This window comes from Agelaius tricolor, unplaced genomic scaffold, assembly GCF_023055355.1.
Source record: "Agelaius tricolor isolate 1412-34295 unplaced genomic scaffold, bAgeTri1.0.p SCAF_2, whole genome shotgun sequence".
NCBI classification, from domain to species: Eukaryota; Metazoa; Chordata; class Aves; order Passeriformes; family Icteridae; genus Agelaius; species Agelaius tricolor.
In genome coordinates, this window is record NW_027269262.1 from 35,017,216 (window position 1) to 35,044,990 (window position 27,775).

The 27,775-nt window shown below is 37.1% G+C and overlaps 2 long non-coding RNA genes across 2 annotated transcripts; both read left to right on the top strand.

Annotated features, from left to right (window-relative positions):
- Positions 1-241: 241 nt before the first annotated feature.
- On the top strand, positions 242-11,018 carry LOC139604712 (uncharacterized). The gene is made up of 2 exons (XR_011684078.1): positions 242-507; positions 8,113-11,018. It is a non-coding gene; the product is annotated as an uncharacterized lncRNA (long non-coding RNA).
- Positions 11,019-11,528: 510 nt separating this feature from the next.
- Positions 11,529-18,111, top strand: LOC139604720 (uncharacterized). The gene is made up of 2 exons (XR_011684079.1): positions 11,529-17,233; positions 17,689-18,111. It is a non-coding gene; the product is annotated as an uncharacterized lncRNA (long non-coding RNA).
- Positions 18,112-27,775: the final 9,664 nt, after the last annotated feature.

Genomic DNA, 27,775 nt, shown 5'->3' on the forward strand with positions numbered 1-27,775 from the left:
AGCATCTCCTCTCCTCATCGTGACCTGACAGCACTGTCCAGCTGGCCCCAGTATCTGCAGGACTGCAGAGGCACAGAGCAGTCACACATGGAGCAGCACTAGAGGAACTTACTCCCTCTGCATCTGTGTCTCCACATATCTCTTCAAACTTGCATGACAGCGCCTTTTTGCAGTCTCAAAATCTTTGTATTCTGCGTATGTCGGCTGGGTATGTCAGGCCTGAGCTGGTTTAATGTTCATGGATACTTTTTAACTTGTGGGAGGACATGTCTTAAACAAAGAAAACCAAAAAACAGCTGAACATGATTATATCCCTGTTTGGAAAAGCCTGGGCAACCATCCCTAGGGTAACAAGGAAAAGAGGTCACTGAAGAAATACTGCAACCTACAGCAAGAATGGGAGGAGGGTTGAGGTATCTGAAGCACAGGAGCTGTTGACAAGGAAAACTGAAGGCTTTTTAAAGGAAAGAGAAATTGTGTCGAGGAATTCTGTCTTTTTCGTCACAGGTACCATTCTGAAAAAACCAAAGCACTGCTACAGGAAAGGGCTCGGGGTAACACCAGCAGTAGAAACTTGCATGCCTAGGGGAAGTGATCAGTGTTAAATGCAGTTAAAGAAACTGTGTAGTGTTTTTCTCGCTGAAAATGAAAAGTTAATATCAATTATAAGGTAGTAGAAAGGCAGGAAAGCAGCTTGTTTTAAAAGATTTAACACATGGAGAATGAGGTGAAGACTCTAACCCAGACAGAAGCCCGGAACTGAGAGTCAAAGTGAAGGGGGGTCTAAGATCCTTTGAGTTCATTCAGTTTTGTTTGTCTAAGATAAATCAGCAGCTCAACAGCCTGTAGAGCAGCCTTAGGTGCAAATGTGCATAAGTCTTTATTGATTTTTGTGGAAATGTTTGTGTGAATATACTCACTAAAGGATGCATGCTTGACAATCATAGCTTCATTCAGTTAATGCCTATTTCTTGAAGTATCAAGAAATTACATGTCAGAAATACCAAGAAAATGAAATGGATGTGGCACGAGGGGAAGGGCAGTTGAGATGGAGGTTGGGGTCTGGTGTAAAAAGGCAGGGAACTGTGCATGCCAAAGGAGCTGCTGGATGGAACTGTGCCAGGAAAGACACTGGAGAATTTACACTGTATGGACAAAGATGATCTTTCTTTCTGCCCACAGCTAGTCTGTTAACAGCTTGCAAGATCACAGTAGACATGAGGAAGAAATAATTTTAAAAGATCCCAGAAATGCTGAGTTGAAAGCAAGGAAGTGAATATTTATGAGAAACATTTATGAGAATATTAACTGTTGGCAACGTAGGCATCCCTTTCAAGTTGAATGGGAGGAATAGGGTTTAAAATTATAAAGAACCCTTTAAAAAATCATGCCAAGATACAGCCTAATGGGAGCAACAGGGTACTGAAAAATATTTCTGAGAGGATTGGTTGCATCCTTATTTCATGTGTGTAGAGTAAATTAAAAATGTTATTTAGTAGGAATGATAAAAAAGACATCAGGTGAAAAATGCACTCACACAAATCTGTCAACAGTCATTTATTTACTATTAGTTGGTCAAATAATGAAGCCTTAGTGAAATATTTTCTCAGGTTTTATTTCCTTTGTTATGGAAATATTGACTGAGCAAGGAAAATTGAAATAAGAAATAATTACTTATGGAAAAGTGCCTGCAGTCTCTGTCTGAATGGACATTATATTTTCTGTATGGACTTTATAAATATACCTAGTATATGGTGATTGGAAAATTTCTTTTCCAGAAAAGGAAAATATTGCTAAGAGCTGTAGAAGATACTGATATTATCATTTCAACCATTTTCTTAATTTTTCTTATACTGAGTAGTAGTGGCATTGCAGAATGGAAATTTAAGAGACAATGTTGGAAAAAGCAACAAAACTATAGGTTATTCATTGTAAAAACAATATGAAGAAGTTGAAACTATTTAGCTCCCATACTTCACAACAGAGGATAAAACAGGCCATGGTCTTTTAAAAGACTTTATAACTTTTCATATACGTATGTGTATAATTTTCCAGATACATGCTTTTTTTTTCCTCAGCAGAATTGCCATGTCTGACACTATGAGCCTGAGGACAGGCAGCAAAAAACTCACCAAAGGCTACATCTTGTAGCCACCACTTTGTGTTGTAACTTGTTGTAAAAGACTTTCTGTAAATGCTTACTTTTCTAACATATTCAAGTTAACCTTTTGACTTAAATATTTTGGGATCTGTGTTACTGATGTTCTATAAGAAATGGCTGTACTAAACATCATTTATGCACATACTCCTGCACTCCTACTGCAAAGGATTCTGTTGAGATCCTCACTTCCCCGGAAGCATTTAAAACTATTTTTTAATTTTAATAAATGGTGTCCCTATATGTTGTTTAATAGATGGTTTCACTTGAGCATCTTGAATAGTTCACACAGAAAATGAATTAGAAGAATGAGAAATCAGAGATAATTTTGGTGTCAAAAATCAATTTCTTCTTAGCCTTGTGTGTGCGAAGTATGTGAATGAACTTTGAGACTGAAATTATTATCTTCTACCTCCTGAGCTAACATTAATAAAATGGATTTTAATTGGGAATTTTGCAACACATCTAAGTAGAAAAATGTGAGCAAATGGAGGAAAAAAATCTAGAACTGAATTTTCTAAACTAGACTGATACCAATCATTGCAAATATAAACATTCACTGCCTCAGTTTTTAGTTTATCAGCATTAAAGATACACATTAAAAAGTCATGTGCACTTCAGCATCTGGTAGCCTGTGATTTTATATTTCAGAACAATATTCCTGATATACAATCATAATAAAGCTACATCTCATATAACTGGTAGATATTTTGTGTCTTTACTGGTCTTGGATATGCATTATTGCATCCAATCCTTTTATTTAGCACTAAAATATTATGGGCTCACTCTGATTTGTATTTCTGCTCCTTTATAAGTGTCTGGTTGTGTAAAAGAGCTGCAGATTTGGCAGGGGCTTTCATAGATATGGCAGCCTTGATGAGTTCATAATGACTTATAGTGCCCAATATGTGAATGACGGAGAACAAAAGACAGTGCTTCGTTTACTGTCATTTCCTACACTTGCCTCTGCTCATGCAATGTGGCTGTGAAACATTTTCATATCCACAATCATGTGTTTTGCTTGCATTTTGCAGGCATCTTCCACATGTGTAAATGGAGCAACAGGTGTAAGATCCCTGTGTTTTCAAACTTTATCCCTTCCCACAGATGAAATTGTAAGACATAATAGAAGATGAGGGTATACATGCAAGAAAATGTCTGTGCTTATGTTTTTTAAGATGTTATGTATTAAAAATGCACACACGTTTAACAAGCCCAGCCCTTTCAATATGAAGATGACTTTAGACAGAGAAAATTATAGATGTAGAAATACTGTAGTATGCACTCAAATGCAGGCTTGGCATAGCACCACATAATAAATTAACAAATGTTGTTCATAATGCTTGTTGCAATTAGAGACTGGATTTAACTGCAGTGAGTGACATGACCAGATGACATCAGGGGAAAATAAAAGCTCTTTTGTCAATACTCTTGTTTTCTATCTAGCAACTTGTCATTAAAAAGTCAATATTAAATCAAAAGTTTCTGTTTAATAGGATGCAAGATCATATGCCAGTACCCAGCATTTTCTGAAACCTGTATCTCAGTTGTAAATGTGTGTTCACTGTATTCAGAATATTTATGAATAGTGGTCACCAGTATATATTCAATTCTTCCTGTCATACCTGTTCAGATCTGCAGATTTGTAGATGTTCTTCTGCTTGAACAAACTGGTGTAGTTCATGCAAAATTACACATAACTGAGCCCAAATAACACATGTTTTGCTTTAGTTTTCTGTTTGGGTTCAGTTGTGACTAAAGTTTTCTGCTTGTGCCCATTACAGTTCACTGTGTGTTAATGGTATATATGATGTATAGGTATCCTCAGTCTTAAGTGCTCCTGTGAGACTCTTCTTTCTGGTATGGTCATACAAAAAACTAAAACTTCCCATCCACAAAGCATTTAAGACCACAGACAACTACTAAGTGAATCAGTTAAAGAGATTCCCTGTGAGCATTTACCATTCAGTTTTCAAGAATTCTTTGCAGGAAATGTTGTGTCTCAGGGTAAAGGCAGAGATCTTTACAGCAAGTCACTGTACCAAAGGAAGTGGGGAGAAAAAAAAGAAAATTTCTGTCCTTATAAATTCTCTGATGAGTTGAATGAAGAAGAAAGGAGGGAAGTACTGTCTACTTTAAAAATTTAACAAATCTGAAAGGACTAAAACAAAACCAACAATAGGTTTTAAAAGTAGATCACCTTTCAAATGCTAATGTGATTTTGAGAATCAAGAGCAGCAAATCATAAAAATCATGGTAAAGCATGTGTGATACTTTAACATGGTTAACCTAGCAGGTGTGAACCAACAAGCTTTAGTGGTTAATTCATATCCCTCTGGTATGAATACTTCATAATTCATATCACTCTGGTAGGGACTGATTTGGAACATTTTTAAAGATAATGGTTTAAAAGAACCCCATTAACTGCACTTTGGTTTGTTTGTTTTTTTTTTCCAAAGAGGTGAGTTTTATGAAGTAAAAACATACAAATTCTTCCTTGTAAACATGCAATATATTAAATGACCTATAAAAGGAGTGGATGCTTCTTCCAGGTATGGTCTGAAGCAAAACCAATGGATAAAAGATTGTCTCAGGAGAAGCACAAGGAGAACCTATCCATTTGAGACACCCTTCTGAGAACGGTTCTTCTGCTTTTCCTCCCTATTTTGCCTTGGTGATATGAAGACCACAGTGCAATTCCACCTTAAAAAGGCCAGCATTCTCAATAGATATCTTGTCAGTGCAACAGGATGTGTGCATGGGTGGCGGGTTGCCTGGGACAGAGCAGTGATTCTGTACACTTGTCACTGGAGGGGCTCAGAAATTTTGAGCAGAATGTTTTTCAGAAAATGCCAATTAATTCAGTTGTAAATGTTATGTGGGAATGTGTCAGGATTGACTATACTTTGTTTGTTTTGCTTTCAATCAAAACAAAGCGTTCTGATAACTTTTTTATAATCTTGTCATGACAGAATATTTGAATGCTTCATTTTGGAAGACATTTCATTCAGGATTGTGTTCAATATTATAAATTGGGCAAAAAAAGAGAATTAAAACTTTTCATCTAAGTTTACCTTAGGTGAATTTAAAAGATAGTCCTACTATTTACTTTGCTTCAGTTTAGGACAGGTGAAATTTTAATGTGCCAGTGCTTTCCAGGAAATGAAAATTCTACTTTCATGAAAAGCATCTGACAGAAGTCTATCTCTCATTGTTTAAAAATGAAAGTTTTACAGTTTTCAAAACAAATTAAACATGTAGATTTGTTTTTGTCTACAAATTAAACATGTAGAATTAAACATGTACATTAAATGAGTAGAAATAATTTTTGGAGTTATTTATTTACACATTTTTAAAAATTTGGGGTTTAGGTATTAAGCTATTGAAAAGATTTTTCTAAATGTCCAAACCAATATTTGAATATTTGAGTCCTGTCATTGGGCACTACTGAGAACAGCCTGTTTTTTTTCATTACCTCTCATCAGGTGTCTACACACATTTATGAGATTCTCCCCTGAATCTTGTCCAGGCAGTAGAGTCTCAGCTCTCCTTGTATGAGGTGATCCAGTCCCCCAGTCACCTCCACAGCCCTTCACTGGTTTTGTTCCAGTAAGCCCATATCTCTCCAGTACTCAGGAGCCCAGAACTGGGCTTGGTATTTCAGACATGGCCTCAACAGTGTTGGGTAGAAAGAAGAGGTAACACCCTTCAATCTCTTACCAGGAAGGTAATGCTCTTCCTGGTGCAGCCTGGAATGCTGTTGGTCACCTCTGTCACTATGGCATATTGCTGGCTGGCATTCAACTTGTTATCCCCCAGGATCCCAAGCTCTGTGGAGCTGTTCCTCACAAACTCAGTGTGTACTGGTGCATGGGGTTATTGCTGTGCATTGGCAGAACTTTGCATTTCCCTTTTCATATTCCTCTCTGCCCAGTTCCACCCTGTGCTGATGTTTGCTTCCTCCAATTTTATATCTCTGAACTTGCTGAGGGTTCGCTTTGCCCCATCGTTGAGGTTTTTAATGTAGAGGTTAAACAATATTGGCCTCCCTGTTGATGCCTGGGGTACAGCACCAGTGAGGTGCCTCCAACTGCACCTTGTGCTATTGATATCATCCCCTGGGCTTGGCTGCTCAGCCACATTCAATCTCCCTCGCTGGCAATTTACCAAACCCATACAATGTCGCCTTGTCTTCCAGACTGTTCTAGGAGTCTGTGCCAAAGGCCTTAATAAAGTTAAAGCAAACAACAGTCATTGTTCTTCCCTTTATCTGACAAGGTGATTTCATTGTGGGAAGATATCTGCTTGGTTAGCATGAGCTCCACTACGTAAAGCCACATGGACTTCTTCTGAGCACCTTGTCTTTCATGTGTTTGGAAAAGGCTTCCAGAATTAGTTGCTCCATGATCTTCACAGGGACTGATGTGAGGCTGACCAGCCTGCAGTTCCCCAGATTTTCCTTTTTGTCCTTCCTGAAATAACATTTGGTTTCTTTGAAGATAGGTGTATAGCAGATAGGAGCACTTTTTTCATATTTCCTTTACTTTCACATTTTCCCTCCTGCTGTGGACAGACACATAGTTTTTCTGTATTCGTTTGTTCCCTTCCTAGGTGCACAAGCAAGGTTATGGATTTCCTTGACATGTGCACAGTCATTGCTCTAGACTCCTGCTCAAAACAGTGGGTTGGCTAAGACACAGCATACTCAGATAGTACCCTAAAAGAGCTTTTTTCTTCACCCTGCTTCTGTTTTTAATGTACATCCAGAGGTTATTTAACTTTTTTTACAGACAAGAGAAAGAGAGCCAAAGGGCTTCTCTCTTCCCAAATAAAGAAGTTTTCTGGACCCCTCAGTCTTCACAACTGAGCCTACAACTGACTGGACTATCTTCCTGGTTAGGCTTAAGGACTACTTTAAGAAAAGGGACTTTAACTAAATCCTGTAATGTAACTGCTTTGTCAGGAGTTCAGTGACATAGGCAGCCCAAAAACAACAAGGTTTTTAAATTCATGATAGAGACAAGTAATAGAATGTTTGTTGCTCCATTTAGCACTGTTGCCTACATGTTGGCTCTGAACCAATCTGTCAGCAATCTGTCTAAGGCTTTGTCAAGGATAGGAAATAATATGAAGATGTAGAAAACTCCTGTTCATGTGGAAACTTATAAACATGCAGAACTGGGAGACCAGAGAAATATCTGAATACAACTGTTGAGATAAAGGAACATTAGACCCCAGAACTATGTTCAGTAACAATGGGGCATGATTTAATGGAAATTTTCATTTATATGGTCATGGGAAAATTAAGAAAGAAAAAAGTAAGCTGAAAATAGAATTGTAATCTTCTAGAGACCACCAGGCTAGATAAGAATAAAAAAATATTCCAGATCAACTCATCTGGTACTCAAACCACATAGTTCTTTTACCCATGGGGAAATTTTAAATATGCGGACATCTGCTGGGTTACAAACATTCAAACTACATTCATTAAAGTGCAATTCTACTTTTTAAAGCAGATAAGTGAGAATGATATCTAAAGACCTTCATGTCTTGTGATCTCTCAAAGGTCATGCTATCTGCTTACTGGTTAAAAGATGCTTCTGTAATACCAGCACAAAACCTTATTCTGTAATACCAGCACACAACCTCAAGGTAGCCCAAATTTTCTGCTTATTTGGTATTGCCATGAGAATATTCTCTGCATGGTACATTTGCAGCCTAAACTTTTCTAGTAATTTTTAAATAATCAAAAAGAAGAAAACATCACTGTTGGAGAGGCAGAAGGAGAAATAGAAACAGATTCTCACTTGGTCTTGCTCTCTTTGATCCTTTGGGGCTCATTTTTTTCTGTACCATTACCACCTCTGATCAATACAAGCCATAGAGGGGACATAGCTAAAACAGCCCCTTTGCCTCTTGCCCTTAGAAGATGATTTCTTGTTACTTTATTCTAGAAGTCACAGCCTGAACCTAACAGTATGAAAAGCAGCCATGAGCAATTGTTCAATGGAGAGCTGCTATACAGTCTCCAGAAGAGAATAATGAAGAAATTTTAATTCTATGCTACAGACCTGAAGTGGATCTTAAAAAGAAGGTACTAAGGAGTGAACTATGAAGAAACCACTGTGTTATCCTGTGATGAGGGAAATGAATAAAAATCAGGGGGCTTATTCTTGATTCTGCCATCCATTCTGCTTGTTAATTTAACCAGCTAGATGAGCAAAGTAATTTTTGAAGTACATATTGCTCCCATAAGCTTTCAGTTACTGTATGCAAAATCTACCTGTGAAAAAGTGCTAGAATATATCCTCAATTGTGGATTGGAAAGGGTAGCTATACTGTAGTTAAATAATGCCCAGTTTTTGCTCCCATCAGCCAAAATAGCTATAAAAACCCTATTTTTAAAATGGAGGGAAGGGAAGGGAAGGGAAGGGAAGGGAAGGGAAGGGAAGGGAAGGGAAGATTTGTAAAATCACCATTTATCATCCTAGATCACATTTTTGATATATGACATGTATTATTTTTGTACAATCTAAAAAAAGGCTCCTAAATGTTTTAAAGTATAATGAGATTATATTGTAGTTAAAAAAACCCCAAAACTATTCTGAAGAGGTATATTCTACCCAGTCTTCTTTCTTTCAGAAGGCAGCAGCCACGTGCTGGGTCATTGTTGAAAGGACCTAAACTTTCCATTTAGGAATTTAGGAGCAAGTAGAAGAAAGTAAACTAGCCCTTATTTTCCTGTACAATAACAGAGATGCTGTGCTTAATTTACTTTACAGGTTATGACAATGACATACCTTATCTGTTGAGACATTTCTGAAATGTGTTTAATACAGCATTTGTTTTATTAATGAATTGCTGTCATTACAATACAGCTTAACAGCATAATCTAGTCCTACAAAGGTAGGTAATTGCAAAGGTAATTAAACATATTGTATTGTTACAGGCCTCAAAGCTCCACAAGAGCAGAATTCTAAGCAAAATCACATTGTTGTTAGTATTATTATTAAAAAAATATTCTCCTTCTTCATTGTGAAATATGAAAGAGTATCCAATTATATGTTGTGCCCATTCTTTGCTCCCGTCCCCATTTTCACATAGGATGGTCTGTGCCCTCAGTGGAGAAGGCTTGCACAGCCAAGGAGCTGCTCTCTGTAGGATGCCTTCATTAGCTGCAGAAATTGGAAGATGCTCAAGGAGACTGGGGGTGTGGGGTAGGCTGGAAAACAAAAGTTCCTCTTTGGATGCTGTTCAGATAATGGAATTTTATTTGTTGTAGACATGTGAGAATTCCCAAAATCAATTGTTTTATGGATGATCACTTAAAAGTTGTTCTGCTACCAGTTTACACTTCTGCCTGTGGATGGCACAGAATCACCGGGATCCTAATGTTGGATACATAAAATGCTGCATATCATCAAGAGCTCCTAAAAACCCAACTATGAGGCATTCCAAAATGGACATCCATATTTTTGTCTTTAATTGCCCTTTGTTTCTGCTGTAGCTTCACAGCTTGGGGATAGTCAACCTTGTGTCTTCACAGGAATGCTACAAACATAAATTAGTCGACATTTTCAAGTAACTTTCATGCAGAAGCTGCAGTGATGAATGCCATTTGTGAGCTTATGGAAAATTAATTGCAAAATGTTGCAGATTTCCTCACTTACTGACTGACTCAGTTTTGAACTGAGGTAGGAATCCTGAAGAAAGATGGTACAAAATTAATTAGTTCTCTTACCAAGTGCTGTATGAAAGCACAATGAGAGTCTGTTAAAGTTGCACTGCAATTTAAATTTCTAAATTACATACTTCCTAAAAAGTTTACTCTGCAAATTTATTATTCACCTAATGCAGATATTTGGTGGTTTGCAACACAATGTGAGCATTCTTATAATGCTTTGTAGGAAGGAATTGATACTGTATTATGTGTAGTAACTGGTTCTTTTTTCTTACCTCAGTTACACTCATTAACAATGACAACTACTACTGTCATATTTTTTAGGTCACATCCTGGAAGGCCATGGCCATTTCCCTCTATAAAAATATATTTATTGTGGCTCCCCATCAACTTCTGCAATGCCCACGTAAAACTGTTGCACGAAGTTTTGCAAATGTACGCAAAATGTTGTATCTATAAACTTTAGCAGAAAAAGATGTTTGCAAGCAATTTTTATTTTAAGAAAAGAACAAGGTTACAATTTAAAGATCTAATGTGTTAAAGAAAACATGTAGAAAAGAGAGCTGAAATGATTTAATGAAAAAACTTTACTCTCAGTTTTCTTTTGTTCACCTGACATACAGAATCTTATATTCCACAGAGAATGAGAATTCTCCCTTCATCTTGTACTGTCTTTGTTCATCAAGCACAGCCCTCTTTGTGACTCCAGTTCAACAGGGAACTTGGTACACAGTAACATTTAATAACTAAGGAAGCCAGTCAAATTTAATGATGCCACTAATGGATGTAAAAAATAAGTATGTGCCTAAACACTGTGTTCTGGATATTACCTAACACATACAGTGCTTGATTAATACGCGAAAATTCAGTCAAATATAAAATGAAAGACCTTTTACATGTGGAAAGCTCTGATAAGAAGAGGTAAAATTGCACAGCTCATCTGTAAGGCACACAATATAGGAAGATAACTAAATGAATATTCTATTTGTAACAAATCCCATCCTTGTGGGTGATGTAGTCTTGGACCTTTACATCTAAAAAGAAGCAAGAATGATACACTGAGCTAAAGGTGAATCTGCTTTTTAAGACATTGATTCAACTCCAACTTATTCTCAAGAGTTTGATTTCAATCTTCAGGAATAGAGCATATTTCAAGTCCAATAAAGTTATTTTTTAAATGACATATATTGTATCATTATCTTATAAACAACAAAACAGATGCAAAAGTTAGGAAAGCTGTTTGTTGGTTGGTTTAGTTGTTTTTCTTTTTTCCTGGAGAAATGCTGTCATGACACAAAAAAAATCATATAGATTTCATCTGCACAGAAGGTGAATGTTCTAGCATGCCGAAAATTTTCCATGATGCTATGACACAGCCAGGGGCACAAAGGTAGCTCTGTTACACCTGTGTGTCCAGTGTTGCTTCTGGCATGACCCTTGCTATAAAGTCCATAAACTCCCCTTCAGTGCTCTCTTACAGAGCCGCACTTTAGCCCACTAATGGGTTTTCCTTTCAGGATTTTCTTTGAAATTTGATGTCTATCTATCTATCTATCTATCTATCTATCTATCTATCTATCTATCATCTATCTATCTATCTGTCTGTCTATCTAATCTACCAATCTATTTTTAAATGGATAACATTTAAAGCAACAAAAAGTTGAATTATGGCAACTCTTAACACTCAATTAGAAATACATCCTGTTCAATACAAGCATTTTTCTGAAGTATTTCCTTACAAGGAATGTGTACCTGTGATAGATTTCCACATTTTTTCCAATTTATCAACACTGCACCTTCTGAGATATCAGCACCTTGGACCTCTGTTACAGTGTTCTTCAGCTATAAGGTTTTTAGATGCGATCCTTTTAATGGAATCTTTTTCTCTTTCGAGATGTGATGTGTTATACTTCTCTTCCTGAGAAAGCTTTTTTTAAATAACTTTTTTAACATTGTGGGTTTGTTTAGTAGCCCTTCACACCATTTGCCCATTGCTTGCTTTATTTCTTTTCTGTTTGAGAAATCCTTCATTGTTTTTCCTAGGATGTCTCTAAACTTGCCTGCTGAAATCCTATTAAGCTGACAAAATTTTATTATTTCTCTATCAGTACCCACTTCAATATGCTTGAAAGTACTACATGCATATTTCCTTTTCCCTTGTCTCATGCTGCTTTTTTCCCCTGCTCTCTGTCTTTCATTACATATAGGATTTTTGCCTGCTGTCATTTTTGGAGGTATTTTGGAGAAAGTTATTTTTCTTTGTTTAGTTTTCTTTATTTCCCATCATACTACTTATTCTTACTTCTCCAGATTTCTATATGGTTTATATTTAAACCAGGTACTATTCTGACAGGTTTTGTGCTGCCACATGAAGAAAAGCTATAGAAACAATGTTTTTTGGTAGACGTAAATTTTAGTACCCAAATATTGTTCTTGAGGCAAATTTGAATTTGCTTAAACAATATGTCTGCTCATCCAGTAACTCTCTCATTGCAGATGCAGTTTTGCTCCTGAATTCAAACATATATTTATGAACTGTATTTTTATTTTTAATACTTTATGAGGCTTTGATTTAAAGGCATTGGTGCTATTTAATCCTATCTTTTGTTTTCTTCATGAATTGTTAGTTTCTTGTTATGTATTTAATTACCATTTAATTTGTAAGTTCTTTTCCAACCATTTCATGAAGCCCCCTTTCTTTTGTTAATTGCTTTGTAATGAGAAGCATGTGAAAGAAAACATAAAGGTCATCATGTAGTTGAAAAATGTTCTTGACACATCTTGGCCTCTTTTATGACTGCTGGACTGTTGCCATTTGCTTTAAGGGTGGTGTGAACAGGGTCTGGAGGGTAATGTTCTTCTCTCACCATTGCAGCATGAATACACCTCCAAGTCAAAAGACTAATGTCTGATACATCTGTTTTCTTATGCTCTCAAATAGCCACAATCAAAACCCCAGCTCTAAATGTATTCATTTCATTGCACAGCATGTTTTACAAATTCTGGTTGTTGTGAACTAAGGGTGAGCTTTTAGTGCTTGCCTGGCTCTCTGTAAATTCCCATTTCATTTAAGCACATGAGTTGATAGTTTTGGTGCTGGTGAGCAGCAAAGACACACAAGCATCTGAGGCCTTGGAGGGAAAAATATTCTTCTGGATAACCCAGGATGAGCTCAGGTAAAGTTTAAGAGAGATTCACAAAAGGCCAGTGTTTCAAAACAGACATCAGTTTTCAGAAGGAGTTCGGTGTGTCCAACTTGCACAACTAAACATGCCAGTATTTTAGGGGAATGCAATCCCTCAAGTGCAGAGTGAAAGAGAGTTGTTGGATGTATGCCCTGCTGATGAATTTTCTTTTAATTGTATTCCAGAATAATCATTCTGGACTTGATTCTCACAATTAAAGTTATATACTGGGACGTGATGGGGTGCAGTATTTCAAACTTGTGGACATCTGCAGCTCTGCCATTTTCAGTAGGGCTGCAAGAATTTTTCAAGTATAATCTGGTGCATGAAATTCACACAGCATGACCACAGATCTGTTAAAAATATATCAACGAGCACTTTCTGATTTTTTAATATTAATGTGAATATAGAAGATGTTGAGTCAGTTTTCCTACAGCAAATGTTAAACTAAGTGGGATATCACCCGTTAGCTACTCATGATATTTCATTGGCCACTTAAAACTTCAGCTTTCTTTCATTCAGATGTATCCAATTAGCCTTTTTTTTTTAGGTTAACAAATGTATGTTTGTCAGGATTTCTGAGCTATACTTACTACCTTCCATAAATACTCCATTCTAATATTACAACTTTTTTTTTTTAATGGCTTGCAGAATATCTAGTAAAGTATTATTCTGGGATTTGGAATAATGACTGGCTTAAGAGTGATTTAGCAGATATAAATAAAAGGAGTAAATGAATATGGTTCTGCTTTTCAAAGGACTTAAGTGTCCTGCTTGTTTCCCGCTACAGTAAGTTATCATTCATAGATACCATGAATTTGTTTTGAAGTTCATTTTAGTACTAAAAAAATCCCAGAAAGCTATATTAAGAATGAATTTATGCATGTTGTGACTTCGGAACAAATCTGATTTAAAATACTTTTTCATGGCTATTGGAAAGGATCTTCTGTGCCCTCCTTGGAGAAGCCAAATCTTTCATCTGGAATTTAATTATTCAAACAAACAAACAAAGAAACAAAAAAGCTTTACTTTGGGTTAGTTAGAATGTTGCTCCATGATATAGTCAGAAAAATGTTCTCAAACAACCACTGCAGAAAAACATAATTATGCTCACAAACAGAGTTGTTAGAGATGAATGAGCAATGAGTGGACAGAATGTGTTGCTTGATAAATTTAGCTCTGCCTCTGACTGCCGCTTGTTTGTGAGCTGCTTTGGTCTTCCTTGAATCCGTTTGTTACTCTAAATTAGCCTCCAGTCATGGTGGCAGCTCTCATGTGTTCCCACGGCCCTGGGAGCAATGCCAAACATGTTCTGCTGCAAGCAGAGCCCTCTGAACAGGCTGGAGGGGATGGGCCAGAGCAGGGATCTGGTTGTCTTAGCTTGGCCTTTGGGCAAAGGCTGAATACTCATCTCCTTTTGATATAAAGCCAAATAAATATTACTGATATATGACAATACAGGTACATTTTCCAGGTATAGAAAACAGACTGAGAAGGTGGAATGTCTTGATCTCATCAAAGGCAAAGATCTCAGCCAAATATGGTGGAGCAACTATCTCTAAAGCACATCCTAATCTCAGCAGAATGGAAATAAAATGGAACCTCTTAAGTACAAAAATCTGTTGGTGCAGTTACTGTCTTAGAAACAAGCAGTGAGCAAACTTGCTACCAGGATGTCTGTTCTCACTGAAGAAACACAAATTGACTCTACAGAGAACTTGAAGGAGCCCATAGTAGCTCTCAGCAGTGACATTAAAGTCATCCTTCCACTAAGGCACTATAGTAGGAAAATAAGAAAGAACTCTACCTGTAACACAGCTGCCTACAGTGGGATCAGAATAATCAGCTCATTGTACTCACAATGGTATTTGCAAGAGTATGTTAATCTTCAGAAATGGAATTCTTACCTACTAGATCAACCATGAGCTGCCTTAAGACAACAGATTAACAGAGAGCCTAAGGGACCCCAGTTGTGATTCAGGCTGCTGCTGTGCAAGAGAATAGAGCTCCTTTAAAGACTTAAAAATAAGAGACAAGGCACAGCTGAAACAGAGAATCCAAAACAGGCAGGATGAAGAACATTGTGAAGAACACAGTGATGTTGGTCACCTAGAGCTGGCTTTAGAAAAGCATTGATTGAAGGATACAGACAGCACTGATATTGTAGCTGTATTATAAGATATACAGTCATTTTAAGAAAACAGTTTTAATGAGTATCATCGTGGTGAAGTGGGTACAGACACAGATTCAGAGACATTCTCTAGGCAGCAGAACCGCTTGTGGAAGCAAGATTTTTAAAAATAGCATAAGAAAGCAACCAGCTAATAAAAGTACAACAAAATTTCCAATGAACTATTAAAACATTAGAAGGTGTAAATTAAGTCTAAGTTATTTCTATGTCAGGAATTCTGAAAAAATACAATTGAAGCGAAGTAGTATTTTACTATGTACAGGAACTTTTACCTCACAAGATCCCATCTGATTTTTATAGTTTTATATATGCTAAAGAGTTACACAGAGCTTTTAGTAAGAAAATATGAAGGTATTACAGAAAAACAAGTGGCTTAAAATATTTTTAATATTTTATTATTTTAATATTTTTAACTTGTCAACTGCTTGAGAAGAGATGGAAATACATGATTTTGCAAGAAGACGTGATGATATAACTCAAGAGAGTACTGTGGTCACAATGAAAAATTTGGATTCCCAGGAAAAGCACTAAACTTTATCTTTGCAGGATGTAACAAGGGAATAAGATCTTTGCCTAATTTGTTATGAAGTGGTGCTAATTCACAGTCTACAACTGACCAAAAGGAGGTTGTAATGAAGAGATTATCGGCCTCTTCTCTGAAGTAACAAGGGATGGGGCAAGGGAAAACGTCCTCAGGTTGCACCAGGAGAGATTTAGAATGGATATTATGAAAGCCTTATTCACTGGAAGGGTTGTTAGACATTGGAACAGGCTGTCCAGGGAAGTGGTGGAGTCACCATCCCTGGAAGTATGGAAAGGTGTGGGTGGGGCACTGAGACACATGGTTTAGCTGTGGACTTGGCAGTGCTAGATGAACAGCTGGCCTTCCTGATCTTAACAGTCTTACAAGATTCTATGATTCTGTGCCACAATAAGGTAGGAAGTAATTATTATAATTATTGTTATAATGGGAAGGGGAAAAGCGTTATGGTAATTGCAAAAATCTCTCCTTGTTTTAGGTGGCCTTTATTGACTTCTAATTTGTGCTGATACATACTGGTGGTCAATTTACCATTCATCAGATGATAAACAGGATATAAATGACTGTTTAAAAGCTGTGCTTGAAGTGGCAAGAAACTCCAAATAAATCTAAAACTATGAGTGGATGCTGAGCAAGCTTTCTTAGCATCTGATAATACCAAGAAATCAAACAGTGTAATACTTGGAAACATTTCTTGCTAATAATGCCTTGTGAATGATGTGCAGCAGAAGCATGATTTTCTATTTCTCTAATGAGCATATTTAGGCACCAACAACCACTGGGGAGAAGCAATGCTGCATGTCTGTATCTTGGTCTACACATTTTTTATCAGGATTTATGATGAGCACATACAATAAGGGTGAGAAACACCTGGTGTTGAGATATACTTTTTGGTGAGGAAGACAGCTGATATATAAAAAGAAATCTTTGATAAGGATTTCAGGAGGGTTAATGAAGCTTAATACCTGTGAAAGTAGTGATTTCTGATCATTTATGTGGGCTGAAGGGCTGTGGTGTTAGAATAAAAGCTGATTGAATATCTCGTGGTAGGCTTTTTTAGTATTTTTTTTAAATGTGTGGCTCACCATAGTAAAAAAGTATAGTACAGAGGGAACCAAGCATGAGAGGTTTCATGTAAAATACCTGCAACAGAAAGAATATAACTGTGTTGTTAGAGTGGTCCAGGATGCCTAACACCCTTTCTGCTTCAGCCCTGATTATTATTCTTTTTAAGTATGTGATATGGAGAATTTAATAACATTTCTGCTCCTAGATGCGGACCCAGCTAAAGGAAGATGACCGTGGTTATATCCAGCTAAGGGAAATCTGTGAACCATGCTGCCTGCATGTATGCCTAGTATCTGCACACTAAAACTGCTCTTCAATTTTCACTGAATTTGCTATTTTGCAAAGCAAGTTCCTAGAATATACTTGTCATGAATAGATGTGGAAAACAGACCCCATAGGGTCATACAAGGTAAAGTAAATGGAGTTTTCTCTCTTAGATATTTGCACTATTTGATTTCTTTTGCTCTAATTTAGTATTGATTTTCTCTCTCTTTCTGGGCCTTGAACTTCACTTACTCTGTATGGAGGTTAGAACTTGATAAATCCAATTAATTAGTGAGCAGTTGGCATCTACAGAACACACACTACATCTTTACATAAAACTTCTTCTGAAATAGTTGTTGTTGGACATTAACAACAGTCAGTGTTTGAACATGAATTTTTTGGTAGGACCATTGTGCACAAACAGATATATTAGAATTAAATTTCCGTTAATTTTTAACTTTTTAAAAATTAAAAAATATCCATTGGGTTAGTACCAATTCCAGATGTCTATCTGAGCCAAGCAAATCATCAGATTTCTGAATTACTGCAAATTAGAAAATTGACTGTAAACTCACAGTACATTTTGTGATATGATTCCAGATTAATCTGAGAGAAGAGACTCTGGAAAAAAGGACTCACATGATTTGGGATAAGGGATGACAAATGGCCAAGAATGTTTGCTGTAGATACAGGGACATGCACTTCTTGAGTACAGTGGAACATGGATAACATGGATACAGTTCAGCTTAGAATTCAGCTGTAAGGAAGCATGAAGCTCATTGAAGCCAATGAGTTTGTAGGTGAAACAAAGAAGGAACCAGTAAAGTCCATGTGAAAGGATCTTTCATACCCAGTCTAGTGCACTAACAAGGAATATATGTATTTTTATTTCTTAAAAGAGCTATTTTTCAGGAAAATATTTCTTGATTTCTTTTGATCTCAGAAGATATCACCTGAAATTAATGATATACTAATTTTTCACTGAGAAGACAAAAAAAAATTAAAATTATATTTAACTGTTAATGTATGCTGTTATATTTACTATATACGTACTATTACATTTAAATAATATTTTCAATGTGTATTTTCCCTGGTGGCATATTTTTCATACATCTGGTATTAATACACTTGTGCGAGAATTTTCTTAAAGATTCTAAAAAATTCTATTGCCTGTGGTTGACCCCTATATTGTGGATAAAATAAGCTATGCATCATTTACCAGACACATGGAGTAACTGTAATTCATGGGATTCAGAGTTCATCTTATTTGAACATTGCTAGCTAGCACTAGGCTTCATATTTCTTCCTCAGTACCCAGTAAAAAACTAAGAAAGTAAATTCTATGATGTTCCACTCTTTATAGCACATCAAATTTCCTTGGTGTTTGAAGTTCTGTAAAGCCATCTGTTAGACAAAGGGAAAGGGGAAATAAGAATGCCATGTTTATAAAGTCAGGGTTCAGGGCAAACCTTAGATCATCTTTTCACAGGCAAAAATGGTACCTATAACTCAAAGGAACTACATCAGAATAATTAAGATCAGAGGATGACCCTTCAGGACAGATCCTGCTGACTCTGCCTCTGACCTTTTGTATGGCTCTGTAGCAAAAATGGGACAGGGAGATACTCCCAAGAGGTTACACAGAGATCCTCATGACACGAAGGATATGTGGGTGCCATTAAACTGATGCATCAGTTCTGTCTCTGCATTTCCACCCAAGGGATGTCTGAGCTTGGCTGGGATCAATGCTAAGTGCTGGGTAGCATGATAGGAATTGCTGTGTGAGAGAAAGCCCTATAAAAGAACAAATAAATTATGGGTATAACCTAGTCATGTAAAATACTCCCAGACACATGTGGAACCACGAGGTTTGTATAATTTTCTGTAACCTCTGGCTGAAAATGGCACAGATCTTTCCATAGGAAGCAAAATATGACCCCTCTGAAATAAGGGATGAGTCTTATCACGCAGGAATTTTTTTTCTGGTGTAGGGTCTGATAAGGCTTTGCCTAAGGTTTCAGAACTGGTGCTACTTGTCGTCCCCTTTTGGGGGCAAAAGGGGGAAAGGAGGAAAAAGAATGATATGGTTGCTTCAAAAGCTTTTTCTGACTTGAGAATAACTTAATTCAGCTCTTTGTTGACTCTTGCTAAGGAAATAGATCAACAGGGCTTTCATCAGGATAATTTAGGGGGGAGTTACGTGTGGGAAGCTGAACAGCAATTTCAAAATGGTTCTGGTTCCACAGTGAAATAGCCATGGGAGCTGGCTGTCAATTTATTGGAACAGGGATCTGTTTTCTGGGTATGCATGGAAAAAGGAAACCACCCCTTTCTTTTCTCAAAATCTAGGTCTTATTTTGATAATGATATTAATAAAGAAAGCCAGGAAAGAGCAGAGCTGCAAAGAAAAAGCTACATTATCACCATGATTTCTCAGCAATGCTCATATTGATGCCACTACTTAGAGAGACGTTTTTGGACCTCAAAAGATACACTGGAACACGTCATTGTCCAAAATGGAGGATGCTGGTTGTCCCACACTGCAATGTGTGTGTCACCTTTTTTTTGCTTCCAAGGAGGTAACACATCTGGGTAGAATGTGGATCTTCACTCCAGTGAAAGTCATGTCGGTGAAGTGACCTGAAAATGCTGTTTGTTACCAAATTCTTATTCATTTTTGTGCAAGGTATATCCTGAAATTCAGTGAGGCTTGGTCACTTTGAAGTTATATCACCCTCAAGTAGAGTATGGCCAGATTTCCTTTGATTTCAAACAGCTGTAATTTTTTTCCATATGTATTAACGATACATATGGAAAAAACTGGTGTGCAGTAAGTCTCAGGAGTTTCATGGAAGCTGGCAAATCTTTTCTATGCCAGTAACATGAACCAAGAGATGTCTAGTGTTGCTTAGTGGAGTGAAACAATTTTTACTTCTTTTATGTACAGAGAATAAATAAAAATATTTGTTAAACCTAGGTATTTTTAACTTAAAAGATATCAACTTGATGCTTTCCAAACAGAAATTAATTTTTTTATTCAAAAAATTCAATCTTATAAGGTTAATGCATTTAATAGTGAAATAGATGAAAAATAATAAAAAATTTAATAAACCCGCAACAAACAAAAAAACCCCACCCAAGCTTAACAATTTCATTTGATCTGAAATGGAACTGCTTTCACTCTTTTATTTTACTCTGGAAAAAAATAGCCAATGGCTGACTGTCAAATGGCATAAGTCAGATGTTTGTGCTGCCCTAGTTATAATCACCTTTCAGTTCTGTGACAACTGAAGACAATTTGCATGTTTGATGTTCTTTTCCTTACAGCCCATTTTTACTGAAAAAATAAATACTACTCATGACCTCAGACTGTCCAATTTTTTTTAAATAATGAAAAAGATGCTTAATTACAACTATTCAAGCTGGAAACTGTGAACCAAAGTGGTATTTCTTCCCAGTGACACACGGTTGCTGGTTTACTGTGGAAGGCTGTGTGCATCCATGAAAGTGATTAATGCTCAGTCCTGGCTGCAAAGGGATAACAGCATTCTTTGACATTTTCTATCTTACATCATGCTGTGTTTGCCCTTTTTCATAAGCAAATCTTTGCAAAAGAGAGAACTACCTGTACCTGCTTTCCCCATCTAACACAACTTCGCAGAACTTCACGTGAAAAAACTAATTTTCTCTACCACTAGTTTGAAGAGTAGCAGCAGAAATTGGTGTTAGTGTTGTAGTTCTCAGTGCTAACTTACTGGCCTTGTTTTCTGTAAAATTGCTGAAGTGCTACCTAAATTTTAAATACTTGAATTTTACTTACAATATCCTTAGAGTATTGATTTATTTTTCAGTATGAATATTTTCATTAATTCAAACTTAAACAAAAAAAAAAGAAAGAAATTTCCCTCCCCCTTTTCTAAGGAGCACTTAAGGAAATGTGTTTAGAAATGCCACACTGAAAGTTCTCACCCTTTTAATTGCGCACTGCCCAGTCCTGCTCTTTGTGGTTCCTGGAGCATCCAGTTGAGATCTGGGCCCTACTCCTGCAAGCACTAACTGTACATAATCAGAAGCAATCCTGTTTCCAAGACCTTCAAGGCAAATGAAGCAAGACAGGAAAAATAAGCACCAGTGTTCCTGCTTTTTCCAGCTGGGCACTAAGGGACTGAGTGATTAGGATACTTGCCCAGTGTCAGTAAAGTTTATTGCAGTAACAGGAATTGAACATATGTCTTCATTTTCCCAGGCTCCTGCTTTAAATAGAGACCCTCTTTCCTTCTGTGAAACCTTATTCTGTCTGAAATGCTGTATTCAAAATTCATAATGGTTGAACCTGAATATTTGAACATATGTTTTTCAAATTTGTTATATTTTTGCAAACTTCAAAAAAATTTGCTTGCTAACATTGTGTCTTCAAAGGCCATTAAATAGTCTGGGCCTAGATGTCAGGCTACAGTTTCAAAAACTTTTGCCAGCAAAAATATCTTTCTTATGCAAACAAATCAATATTTATGTGTCCTAGCTGGACATTTGCATGAACAAATATGAGTTTTGCCTGGGCAAATACTGATGCATGAAGCTTCCACTGGCATGTCTCAGGATAGAGTTTTAACTAAACATGTTTTCTAGCAATAAGTGAAGTGTCCATTTTGAATGTGTAGACTTTTATTGCATAAGGAGAATGATGAGCCACATATTAGTAAAATCTGGAGAAATAAATGCTAATGGGGCAGAGGAGAAATGTTTGATTCAACATTTTCTAATAGTTTGTGAAGTTTAGTAAGTCTTCCTCTTACAAAGCTATTTTCTCCTTTTGCAGTGTACTCTAAATTTTTACAATAATTTCTAGATGCAAGCTCTCCTACACAAATCATTAATTCAATGTCTATTTAACTGCTTGGTTTTGAATTACATGCTTTGATTCAGGGCAATAAATCAACAACTTTTGAGAGGGCAGGGAAGAGAGAAAAATCCTGTGATTTTAATTTTCACAGAAGGGCTTTTTGTGTTCTTTTGCTTAGGATTTATCTTGGGTCATCCTTGTTGGCTGTAACTGCCCACCAACATCAAATAAAAGATCCTAACTTGAGAACTGGAGACTGTCCAAAGTTTATGGAATTTAAATAAATTTAAATAAATATCATCTCACCTGCAATGCAAGTCTCCTGTTCAGACTGGGAGGTCCTGATGGAGTCTGTTTCTTTCGCTCCTACTAGTGCCCTGGAATTCAATCCAGGAAAAGTAGGTGCCCAAATTTAAAACAGCAATCCAAAAAACCTCTCCTTCCTTGCTACCAACTCATAGATGTGTCTAAACTTCACACTGAAATAAATCACATGCTGTAGTGTGATTTATTTTTTTCCTCAGACATTCTTAGCCTTCAGAGGTTTCAGTTCAAAGAAGCCTACAGGCTACTTGCTAGCTAGACACCGTGCCATGGTGTACTGAATCCATATCTACCCAGCATTATAGTACACAGGGAATCAGGAGATGCAATGGACCTGTCAGCATTAACAGGTACAGGAGGGTGTGAGGCAGTTTTTTTTTTTTATTCACCGTGTAGAGCTGGTAACATCAACTTGCACTGTTCATAAGACAATGTAACTATAGGAATGAGATGAACCTATTGCTGTTGACTTATCTGCATTCTCATCTGGCCAACTACTTTATACAGAGAGGAAAATCCCCTTAGGAGCCATCAGTTTTCCTCCTAACACCCTTCTTTTCACTGTTTAACCGAATGCCCTTCATTTGTTTAGTTTTGTTTAGGAGATTTCTCTTCTGATCAGATGGTTTCCATGTCGAAATCGACTGTAAACAAATGGCAAATTACACTACATATATAACTTATTTATCAAAAGTGTCATCTTTTTCCTATACTGCAGTCCTTCTACCCTGCATCACAGGGGCTTGTGAGACAAATGAAGCTTGAGGAAAAATTAGGAGATATCTATAGTTATATCTATCACAATTCTGTGTCACGTTAAATGTAGCTTCTGAAGAAAAGACCATTTAAAATGGAATTCATGCTCATCTGAAGATGATATTCCCAACCCTGAACTTTTAATGCAAAAAATACCTTCCATTTTCACCAGACTTGGCTTTTTTTGTAATGTCAAGATACTCTGTTGTATGTTCCCCAACCTGACCATGAGGATTTCATCCTGTTTCTTTGAATCTGCCCATAGATCTGGTTTTGACTCCAGTAGCAGGCATAACACAGTATCACAAGTTTTAGCAGGAAGGAGAAGCACCTGAACCTGGAAAGTGGAGCATGTTTTATGCTAACACCTTCAGACAAGACAGAGTCCAGGCTGCCAGAGAAGCCCCCAGTGACATGGAAGGCCCAAGGTCAAGCAAGCAGGTCAGGTCAGCAGCAGGTCAGCAAGTCAGGGATGGGATCACTCTGTGCTTGGATGCATCTGCAAGGGTTGGACACAGCCCTTTGTTGGTCAAAGTGTGAGGCAGGTCCATGATCAAGCCAGAGAATCAACTCAGGGCATGAGGGTTAAGGTGCAAATGACCAGGATACCCAGGCCAGGACTGGACACAAATACAATGCAGCCACCCTGACCAAAGCTGAGATCAAAACTGTCTGCTAGGGCATGAAGAAAAAAGGTAAATTATTATGCACAAAGAAACTGGCATTGTTTATATAAAAGTTCATTCATAGCTCCTGCTAAAAAAAAGTTCTTCTTATTTCTCATGAAAATTCCAAAGTGTTCACAAAGGAAGCCCCTATTTAAACAGAAAGCAATTGGCTTTTAAGAATGATCACGTCTTGCACTTTTTTCCTTAAATGTGAACACAACTTATGAATTTGTACTGTCACATTAGAACTCAAATTTGTATGCTAGATATTAATAAATCATTTGATTTTCTTTGGTTAATAACTCTGCTTCAAGCATGTAAGGGATTTTATGAATCAATTCTTCACACATTCCATGGCCCCACGAAACCCCTCAAATAGATTATCATAGATAAGGGCCAAAGAAATGGCCATCAGATCTTATGAAATCTCTGTGTTTTTATCTCTGACAAAAACTGGCAATTTTCTGATGCACTGTCTTCCTATACTCATTGTTAATGGACTGGTGCTAACCCAGTAGGTCCATGTCCTATATTGATGTAGATAATTAATTAAATTAGGTAACTTTCATGAATTTCAGACTATTTTTTCAGCTCAATTGTCCAGTTTGTAGACATCCAGCACTCTTTTGTGTCATTGACTAATTAATGTAAGCATCCTATTATCAGTTTCTTCATATAAGCTGCTAATGAAAATACCAAACACTTTTAAACCCAGAAGAGCCTTTCATGGATCTCTGTTCAATGCTGTGTTCAGGTTGATGGTGAACCATTATTAACTACTCTGTATGCAAACTGCTCTGTCTTTGTCTACACACACGATTTGAGTCAGAGAAGCAGTCTCTTTGTCCTGCTTACGTGTTGATTAAGTTTTATGGAGATTTTGGATTGCGTCACCTAGACTTCTTTAAGATGAAGCTAAATCTGAATTTTGACTCCAGACATAAAAAGAAAGCTCTGCAAATCTGTGCAGAGACTGTTGGAGTACAAACTAGTGATTTGTTCTTTTGGTGTCTTTGAACACAGGCCTCTAGTTGTGTCTACTCCTGTTGTGTCCAACTGTGTGTTGTCTATGCATGTTTTCCATGCTTGTTTATCAGACTATCATCAAAGACAAATTTGAGAGTTCTATTAAAGTAAAACACACTTTGGCATAATTCTGATTCCATACCTGTGCTACAGTGACTCCACTCCCTTGCTTTAATTTTTTCTTTAATAGATGATAGCTCCTCTATGATTTGTCACTGACTAAATATAATATATTGTACATAATATAAATATAATAATATTATAAATAAATAAATAAATCTACAAACGCCTAAACTGCCTCTTGATATGCATGGGAGCTACAAATCATCACATCAGTCAGAATTTTGTGAAGTAGCTTATAGTCTTTCTCTCTGCAATCTGCCAATTTGAGCACAGTTCTTGTCAAAACTGGTTTTTTTTCCTAGTTCACTTTTATTTGTCCATTTTATAATCAAAGAATATGTTTAGTAAGACAGTTATTTTATCTGTATTGGTCCCTGCATTGGCTGTAGCAGTCAGAATGTCTGCTGCCAGCTTTTTTTGCAGGAAATTGAGCTGGTCACTCATGGTTGTTGCTAATAAAATGAATTGTAGGATCTTCTAAGCAGCAGGGGCATCTGTAAAATTCTTTCATAAAATGTGGCTTTCCAGGGCAAAGTACCAAAGCATGCAACTAGGGGAAACAAATGACAGAAAAGACAAGTTTCCTGTCCCTCCTTCTAACTTCAATGAATCCTTCATGTTGGGAACTATCACGTTTCTTGAACCAGCAGAATGGGATACTGAAAGTTTGTGAGAGAAAGCTGTAGCTAACCACAGACCAAGATGCTGGGCCCAGTCTTCTTCTACCATAAATGGGTGGAGCCCCATCCATGGAGAGTGTGCCATTTGATACTATATACACTTTTTCCATGGTACTACCAAGAGTCTTTTCCAGCTGCAAACTTTTGCTTTGTTCTCTGACTGATTTTCTAAGAGCTGTATATTTGCTTAGTAGTATTTACTAAAAGATTCAGTGCCCAAAAAACTTTGATGCATTTATCACACTGTCTGCTTTTGGGTCTAATTCTCCTCTAATGCTTTTAATCAATGTGAAATAATGCATGATGGTAGTGGCAGCGTCTTTGGTGAAAGCTGCAGGAGAATCAGGTCACACATATTTTGTTATTTATATACACAGAAGTTTCTGCTCTGAGAGTGATTACAAGAGTGTCAGCACCAAAAGTGACTGTGGCAACAGGACTACTTCCCAGACAGACTTATCTTTCCTTGCCATCAAGAACCCCTCCTCAGATATGCCCAAGCTTCCTTGGTTTTTGTTGGTTGTGTGGCCTACATGGCATGTCCTTTAGCTCAGCCTCGTGCTTCCTGTGTCTGGACTAAGTCAAACAGAAGGTCCATCCAGATGGTTTTTGTTCAAGTGCTCTCACCACAGAGATATGTGAATGCCCTGATCAGACCATCACTTCACACAGTAGCCACGATGGCAAAGCATGGGATTCAGTAGGAACTGTAAAGATATTGGGGAACAAAGGAGGGCCTGGGAGATTGGAGCCTTCCCTGCAGCAACCAACAAGTTGTGTGTGGTGCCTTTCAGAAAAGTGACTTTGATAAGAAAAATAGCTCAGGCTGTTGAAAGTGGTCTTCCTAGGCTTCTTGAAGGGGGAGTTACTGATTTAGCAGTTGATATAAATACTGAACACATAATATAAATACATAAAAGAAATACTGAATACATTATATAAGTACATTACATAAATACATAAAATACTGATTTAATCAGTTGACTGGCCTCTGCATCAGATCATTGGTTCATATTATGAAGATCCTAATTAAGGCTAAGGTCTATCATTGCACGCAGCAGTCACTTTCTCTGTCTCCTTCCGGGGGATCTTTCAACTTCAGGAAGTGATGGGGCAAACAATATAAAACCCATTTTGTAGAGTTTCTGATGAATTGTGTGGGCCAGTCAAAAGGGAACAAGTACTTCTGAGAAGGCTTTGAATGACTATGAGTGAATCTCTGGTTATCATGCAATTGGAAAGAAATAATATCCCTTGTAACATTTCAATTTTTTCAATTGCTGATTGTTGGTTGTGATTCTGGTTGCCAGGACTTAATGACCATAAATCTTCATGTGAAAGCAATGACTTCTATTTTGATTTATGTAAGATGTGTTAATATATGTTAAGATATGGCAATAAAATCCCAGAATAGACCAGACTTCAAAGAACATCTTAATGCAATCTGAACAGAACATTTTCTGGTCTAGCTATAGTCCAAACCCTACTGGCTCAGACTTCTTTCCATGATTCTTTGCAGATTTAATCTGTAGGCATCTTAGACTGGCTGGTCCATAATTTCTTAAAAGCAAATCTTCAATCACAACTTTAAATATCTCCAGAAATATCAGTTTTAACAGAGAAGAGTCTTCATGTAAAAGATCTTATCACTGTGACAGAATAATAAAGAGAAGGCCCTTGGCCAGGCTTGAGTGATTTTGTGGATGATTATGATTAGATTTTTGCTGCTACTATATCTAACTAGTGCCCATGCTGTATCTAAATAACAGCTCTATCAAGTATTTGAAAGGATTTTAGTAGGTTGTTGTGTCACAAGCTTCACAGAGACCCCTTGCTTTCTAAATTTCACAGAGATGCCTAGGTGTGGTTAGATCCATTTAGTCTCAGTTTTGATCAACAACTTATGTTTAAAGGGTTATAATATAAGAACATTCAGCTAGAAAGGTACAGATTTAAAGTTTTTGGTCTTGCAGGTTAGCAATTACAAAACAACCAAGCACCTATGTAACTACTTTAGGATTTTATCTCCCTATTCAACCAGATTTAGTGCTTTTTACTCATCAGTCCAAAAATTAGTGTTCCCCATTTTCATGCTGGACAAACCCTGCAGATGTCCCTGCCAGAGGTAGGGATCTATCCAGACAGCTCATCCTGAAATACTCACCTGGTGTTCTTGGGGCAAACCACATGGCCCCTCACACAGGGAAAGTGTGTGTGTATACATGAGTATACATGCTAAGACACAACTTTCATCACCCCCACAGCCA